A 7,628-nucleotide genomic window follows, 5' to 3' on the forward strand; every position below is an offset into this window, starting at 1 on the left:
ATCCAGCACGCTGGTCACCACGCAAATCTGACTTGATGTGAGGACCAGTCACCCCAGGAGCTAGCTCAGTTCATCCGAGTTTGGTAGTCCTCCCTGGTTCCAGGTAATCACTCAAACTCAGAACCAACCCCAGAGATCTGTCACTGTATAAGCAGCTCAGATCAACTCAAACTGTGAAATACCTATGGTTAGAGCTAATAATAAAAGTCATACCCACCACAAAAATGTCTTCTGTAGGTGAAAGTATGAGTAGCAGAAAGTGCAAACTGCCTTTTGCGAGAGCAAAGCAGGCAAACCCTGGAAGACTGTCTATTGCCTCACTGGGGTTCAGCAGGGGGCTCTGATCCTCTTCTCCATAAAGAAATGTTGAGGCCAGGGGTCGGGGGTGGGGGCAGTTTCTACCAGAGCACCTGGCTTACTCAACACCACCAGTCTCCGCAAGAGGCTGGCAGACCCTGCAGCCTTGAAAACCCCAGAGCATCAAAGCCCAATACCTCCTGACCTGGCAGAGAAAGTACAAACTACACCATAAACCGCAGACAGAGAAACTCACTGGCTGCTGAGAGTGAGAACAGACCCAAGGTTGAAAACCAGGGCCCGAAACATTTTCAGCCCCAGTCAGCAGGGACTTGCAATTTACAGGAAATTAGGAGATTTATAAAATGTTAGGCAGCTCAAGTTTCTTCCCTGGGAAGAGAAGCAGAAGAAACTCTAAGAACTGTCTCCGTGAAGTGCTTTGTTCACTGCAAAGCCCCTGACACGTGTCAGTTATTAATACCAAGAGGTCACCACCCCACACTTCAACCAACCCGTGCTTGTCAGCAGAGCAAAAGCTTAGGACAGGCTGCACCTGGAGCCCTCAAGCCCGGACAGCCCGACTCTAAGGTGAGGGGCCTGAGCAGCCACATGGTCTCAAGGTAGGATCTTGGGCAAGTTACTGATACTTTCTAGCCACAGCTTCCCATCTGCATGTGGGGATTACAATAAACTTCTGGGAGAGTCTCGTCAAGTGACCAGCAAGAGCAAGCACACTCTGGTCAAGTGCCCGGTCTGTGGGAGCCCTGCTGGTGCCGCTATTACAGTGGGGCTTCAGGGTTTTTAAGTAAGATCTCCCTTATTACTCTTTTGAGGCTAGAATTCTGAGCCTTGTCAGTCATTCTCTCTGATCAGGTCCAGGATAGAGTGTGTGTCTTGTAGATGCAAGAACCATTTAGCTCAAGGAGGTTCGGTACCAGCAGGGGCCCGTGGGGGTGGTGGGGGTGGTAGGGGAATCCCAGAGCTCTGAGATCAGGGCCCGATGAAGTGGCCCTTGTCCATCTCTCCAGACTCAGCTTTCTCCAAGGCCAGCACAGACCTCAGTTCCAGCCACAGAGTGTAATTGGGTGTTGAGCGCCCACGCTCCTGCCAGGCATCACCTCCTCTAGGAGGCCTTCCCTGACCTTCCACGCTGTCTGTCCCACAACCCCTTCTCTTCCCTGATCCTGTTGTTGACCACACTGCGCTGTCGCTCATTTTTTTGTCCTTACCTTCCCCGCAGAGCAGGAACGGGCACCGTGCCCCACTCAGTTGCCCCAGCCAGGTCCGGTCAATGAATGAGCCGGGCCCCAGTGGTGAGCAGAACCCCAAGCCCCGGGCGCAGTGAAGGGTTGTTTGTGCGGCAGGCTGCTTTTTATTATTGAGATAAATTTGACAACACCCGCGGCGGATCCCTGCCCACGTTAACGCCATTTTAAAACGGGAGAAAGAGTCCCCCCCCCGCCCCGCCACCTCCCCCGCCGCTCCAGTCCTGCCGCCCACCACCCCGCTGGTCCTCGCCGAGGCAGACAAGAAACCGAAGGGCGATTCCATGAAAGGGGCTCTTTGGGCGGTGGACAGGCCCTCCCCGCTGGGGTCTCTATTGTGGCGGATTTCTCGATCGCACAACGTTACGCCGGAGCCTGCAGTGGGGGGCAAAAGGCCACTCCCCGCCAGTCCCCGGGCGCACTCGGCGCGCCGCGAGTGCGGCAGGGCCCGGGGGCGGCCACACCTCCCGCCCGGAACAAAGCGCCGGGCGGGACCCTCCTCCCCTCCCGGGCGGCTGCGACCACTCACCCCGCGCTCCAGCCCCGGCTCGGCTCCGGCCCTCAGGCCGCCTCCTTCATGCTCGCGCGGCCGAGGAGGCAGCGCCGCGCCCGGCCGGCCCCACTGCAGCCGGACTGGCGGCTCCCGGCCCGCCGGCCCTCTGGCCGCTCCGGCCCGTCCCCGCCCCGGCGCCTCCTTAAAGCGACCGCGCAGCCCGCGCGCGCCCCGAGCGCCTCGCGCGCCGCGCATTCCTTATATTGCAACAGCGCCTGCTAAAAATAGAGCGCCGCGGCGGGCGCCGGCGGTGGGGGTGGGGGGGCGGCGCCGCGACCCCGCCGCCCCCGCGCGCACCCGGGCCCCCGGGACGCGCGGCCCGCTCAGTCCTGGCCACCCGCGCCGATTCCCCCGCCCCCGGCTCCGAGCCGGGCCCCAGCCGCCTCCCCCGCGACCCCGCGCACTTACCCGGTCAGAGCCTAGCTCCGCGGCGCTGGCTTTAAAGTGGACGCGGAATGGGAAATCGCTCGGGCCTTTTTAAGAGCCTCTGTGCCCCAACCTTGGAGTCTCCGCTCTGGCCCGACCAACTTCTGAGCCTACCGACGCCTCCCCAGTCCTCCCCAGTCCTTAGCGATCCCGGCCGTCACCTCAACCGCATTCGTTTCGAATCCCGGGACGTGTTTCTTCCTAGATCCTGACCCAGCGTGTCTTACCCCCAGGCCTTCTTGGTGCACCATTCCTGCGCCCCAAGTTCGTTCAGATGGATAGGACAGGCACAGGCGACACTCGTGCTCCATGTCATTGTTTCAGTTCTGCTAACTCCTCTCCATCGATGACATTTTTTCCTTATTTTAAGAAAATGGAAATATAATTCACATACCATAAAACAAGCCTTTAAAACTGTACAATTACGTGGTTTTTAGTATATCAGCAAAGTTGCTAGACCATCACGATTTTTAATTCCAGAACATTTTCATGCCGCCCCCCTCCAAAATACCTTACCCATTTGTGGTCACTTCCCATTCCCCATCCCCCCGGTTGCTGGAAACCACTCATCTACTTTCTGTCTCCATGGATTTGCCTACTCAGGACATTTCATATAGATGGAATCCTACCACATGTGGCGTTTTGTGACCAGCTTCTTTCACTTAGCATTATGTTTTCAGCGTTCATCCATGTTGCTGCATGAAGCAGCACCTCATTCCTTTTTATGACCAAATAATATTCCAATGTATGTATATACCACATTTTGTTTCTCCATTTCAGGTGATGGACAGTTAGGTTGTTTGTATTTTGGGGCTGTTAGGAATAACAGCTCCTGTGATCATTCGTGTACAATCTTTATAGGAACATGTGTTTTCACTTCTCTTGGTGGTATGCCTAGGAGTAGAACTAGAGTAGAACTGAAGTAGAAGTAGAACTGTGGGTCATATGCTTAGCTATGTTTAACATTTTGAGGAACCCCCGACTGCTTTCCAGAGCACCTGCACCACATTCCTACCAACGATGTGCAAGAGGACCGATGGCTCCGCATCCTTGCCAATGCTGTCTTTTTGATTATAGCCACCCTACTGGGAGTGAAGTGATAGCTCATTGTAATTTTGATAACTGGTGTCATTTTTGAGGACTTTCTTGTGGGTGGACTTTGATGATGACTTGGAACCATTTTACACATCCAGGGAACTCATCCCCTTGTCATTTTTAGAAAAGATTTTATTTATTTATTAGAGAGAGAGAGAGCACAAGCTGGGTGAGTGCAGAGAGAGAAGCAGACTCCCCACGGAGCAGGGAGCCCCTGTGGGACTCGATCCCAGGACTCTGAGATCATGACCCTAGCCGAAGGCAGACACTCAACTGACTGAGCCACTCCGGCGCTCCTCACCTGCTTGTCATTTTGAGAGCTTCACCTTCTACCCCAAGCCTAGGGGGAGCTTACTACCGAGTCCTTCCTGCCTCCTGCCGTGCTGGGGCTTCCAATCCGATGCAGGTTTTGATTGGCCTCCCAGGTACCCATGCAGCCATTTGGTGAGAGCCGTTGTGTCCCCCCACTTCCACTTGCTGCTCTGAAGTCCCCGTGGACCCCAAGAGTCCCCATGCTTTAGGTGCTATCAAGTATCGCACCTTGGTAGGGAGTAAAAGAGCTGGCTGAGGAGGGGGCTTGAGGGAGAGATGTTCATCGTGACCGGCTGGGTCTTGCTCTGAACCTGCTTCTTCCTCTTCCTTCCATTTACCACAAGCCTTGGGGGGAGACTGGCAGAGGTCTGTGTGTCCTGGTTGTCTGTCAGCCCCTCCTGGGCTCCGTCTGTCAAGAAACATCCTCTCCCGGGCCCTGCCTGGCACAGGGCTCTGTTGCCCTCAGCTTGAGCTGAGACAGTGCCTGAGACTGCAGGGTCCTGGGATCGAGCCCCGCATCGGGCTCCCTGCTCGGCGGGGAGCCTGCTTCTCCCTCTCCCACTCCCCCTGCTTGTGTTCCCTCTCTTGCTGTGTCTCTCTCTGTCAAATAAATAAATAAAATCTTTAAAAATAAATAAATAAATAAATAAATAAAAATCTGTCTCCTCAGAAATGGAACTGAAACAGCTAGTAATCACACACAGGTACCTGGGATTCTCTAATGCAGGTTGTGGCTGAGGGCTTACAACAGGGCCCTTTGTCCCATTTGGGCTGCCTCCTCTGCTCTTTGAACCCTGAAATAAAGTATGGCTCAGTTGCTGGCAGACAGGGGCCCTGAGCAGGAAAATGAGGCCTGAGTCTGACAGTTCAGTCAGTAAACACAGCCAGAGCACCTACTGTGTGCTGGGTGCTGTGCAGAGGCCCGCCTCCAAGCAAACTGGGAGTGCCAGCCGAGGGTAAGTGGTGTGGAAGAGAGAGGTCCCGGGGCCTGTGGGGCCCAGAGGAAGGGCACCCAACCCAGAGTGGGGCGGGTGTGGGTGCCCAGCACAGGCTTTCTGTGAGAGGTGATGGTTGAGCCAGGGCTTGAGGGACAAATAACACAGCTAGACCGAGAAAGGAGAAACCCTTATATGCTGAGGTATGACTGAGCTGAAGTCTTCCAAAACTCCCGCAGATCCGCGTGGCTGACCAGGTGTGTTTGCAGCACGGTAGAAGGCCAGACTCCTGGCCCAAATGACTCCTGGCCGAAAACCCAGACTGGGCTCAGGCCCAAGTTTCAGGGCCTGAAGTCCAAGGCCAGCCACAGGGCCAGGAGCCAGCTCTTGCAATAGGGCAAAGACGAGAGTTGCTTGGCTGACCCAGAGCAGAACTTTCCGGCTAGAGACACAAGCAAATGTACCACATCCACTGCAGTGTCTTGGGCTGGTCTCTCTGCCCCAACGCTTGCTGAGTGCCATGCCTCAGAGCAGACCCAAACTGGTGCCTGGGGGTTCAGTGCACAAGCCTAGAGGGCCTGGGGATTTCAAGGGCCAGGAGCGAGCCTGGTCATTGCGGCACAATGTTCTTCCAGAACTCTCTGCCCCACTGTGGTCTCTGGGGGCAAAAGCAGCTCTGAGCTCCTGAGCACTCACTGCGTGTTGGACATGGGCATAATGATGAGTCTGCACATCTCCCAACTACCTGTGCTGGTCTTACCTACCGTGTCTTAGATATAAGGAGACACAAGCCCAATCCCATCCAGCCAGTAGACTCAGAGTCAGGGTTCTGACCACAGAGCCCATACTCTTTCACCTATGTCTGGTGGCCTCGACAGGCAGGTCAATTGTGTTTGTGTTTGGTGTTAGGAAAGCAGGGAGAAGGTGAAGTGGATACTAGTCTCCTCAGGCTTGTGGCTAGACTTAGATCTTTTGCTGACCCCGAAGCACCAACCATGGGTTAGCAGAAGAGCCTCACCCCACCCCCATGCCTGTTTATCCCCTCAGCTGACTTTTCTTCTGGGCCAAGCACAGGCTTTTGTTCACTGGGCTGCCCATGATCTGGCACCAAGAATGACACGGTCTTCTCTCAGGGTTCTCATGGCTCGTACCAATCCAAATTCAGTCATCTCTCATCTTCAATTCTCCCTGCTACCCCCTCTGCACATCCCCAACTGCCCCAGCCCCATGAGGAGATAGACCTCATAGGATTTTCTTCTCTGATGCTTATGGTTCCTGATGCTTGTGGTTTATCCCTCTCATGGACTCCCTCTTGCTCGCTGGGGCCAGAAGAGAATCAGTCCATTTCCCAGGCATGGCCACACTTCTCCAAAAAGGTGTCCATACTCAATTAATACATTTGTTTCTGATCATTTGTTTTTCTCCCCCTTAGCTCTTCCTCTGTTTAAACTAAAGTCCAGTTGCTTTTAAACATTTTTGGCTGCAACCCATAGAAACAAATAGGTTTTACATTGGAAACCAAACACATACACACACAAGTGAAACAAAAATTTAATGAAACAATACTTATCTTTACTATATGTGATATACTCTATTCTATTCTGTTTCATTTAAAAATGCTATCAAGACCTATTAAATTGATTTCATGCCCCATTAATGGGTTGTGACCTACAGTTTGAAGAACATTGAACCCAGATATTTTGACATTCAGAGCCTCCAGTTAGGGATATTACAGCACAAATTTGTCAAGAAAGAAAAGTCAACTCTAAGATTTTGAAATACATGCTACAGACAGAAGTTCAAAAAGAAAAGAGTTTTGAATCTCAAAAGCCTAGATTTCTGGGGCACCTGGGTGGCTCAGTCGGTTAAGCGTCTGCCTTCAGCTCAGGTCATGATCCTGGGGTCCTGGGATCAAGTCCTGCATGGGGCTCCCTGCTCAGCAAGGAGTCTGCTTCTCCCTCTCCCCACCCACCCTCCCCTGCTCATGCTCTCTCTCGCTATCTCTCTCTCTCTCTCTCTCTCAAATAAATAAATAAAATCTTTAGAAAAAAAAAAAAAGCCTAGATTTCCTCTTCTAGGCAGGATGTAGTAGGTTGTGGCAGGCCAATGGTCCTACCGCAACAAGATGAGATGAGTCTCTCCAGCCGTCCCCTCACTCATCTCCCTGGACATTTGCCAATTTGGGGCATTGCCTAACAATCAAGCTTTGCCCAAAAGAAAGATCTCTAATGGAAGAAAGGAAACCAGTAAAGCATTAGTGGCTACATGGTACTAGAATGAAAAATGGGAACATGGAGGCTTTAAAAACACAACCCCATTTTCTCCACAGGACATTTGCTGAGTTCCCCATCTAAAAAGCAGAGTGAAATCTTCCACAGTCTTACAGAACTTAGAAAACAAAGTCTCTCCAAGAAGAAAGGGCCTGCCTCAAACACAAGGCCAGCTCCTACCTCATGACATATGCCAGATTTTGAATCTACAAGGGGACAGAATCTAGACAGTTGGATTAGGAACCTCTGAAGGGCACAACTGAATCTCCACCGTCCCTCATGGCTGAGGGTACAGAGACCTGCAAGGCTCTCAATCAAAATCCACGTGTGAGGAATAGGGGTAAACAGAGATAGATTGTTTTGCAAAAACTGAAATCCAGCCTCAACTCAGCTTAATCCTTCACCAGACTGAGACAATCATCCCTCATGGTCATCTGCTTAACAGAGGAAAGAAGGAACATTCTGTGTAGCAAAT

At 52.7% G+C, this 7,628-nt stretch overlaps 1 protein-coding gene across 3 annotated transcripts in view; it reads right to left on the reverse strand.

Annotated features, from left to right (window-relative positions):
• The window catches only part of MRAS (muscle RAS oncogene homolog), a 53,031-nt gene extending 50,490 nt beyond the window's left edge, over positions 1–2,541 (reverse strand). Inside the window, exon 1 of one of the 3 annotated variants that reach the window (XM_032408631.1) lies at positions 2,524–2,541. The gene's annotated coding sequence lies outside the window, so the exon portion shown is untranslated. Of the gene's footprint in view, positions 1–1,526; positions 1,658–2,091; positions 2,235–2,523 lie in introns of those variants that run through there. The other 2 variants (XM_032408629.1, XM_032408630.1) reach the window with 2 other exon arrangements.
• Positions 2,542–7,628: the final 5,087 nt, after the last annotated feature.

The sequence above is a fragment of the Phoca vitulina genome, unplaced genomic scaffold (assembly GCF_004348235.1).
Source record: "Phoca vitulina isolate PV1807 unplaced genomic scaffold, GSC_HSeal_1.0 scaffold10, whole genome shotgun sequence".
Taxonomy (NCBI): Eukaryota; Metazoa; Chordata; class Mammalia; order Carnivora; family Phocidae; genus Phoca; species Phoca vitulina.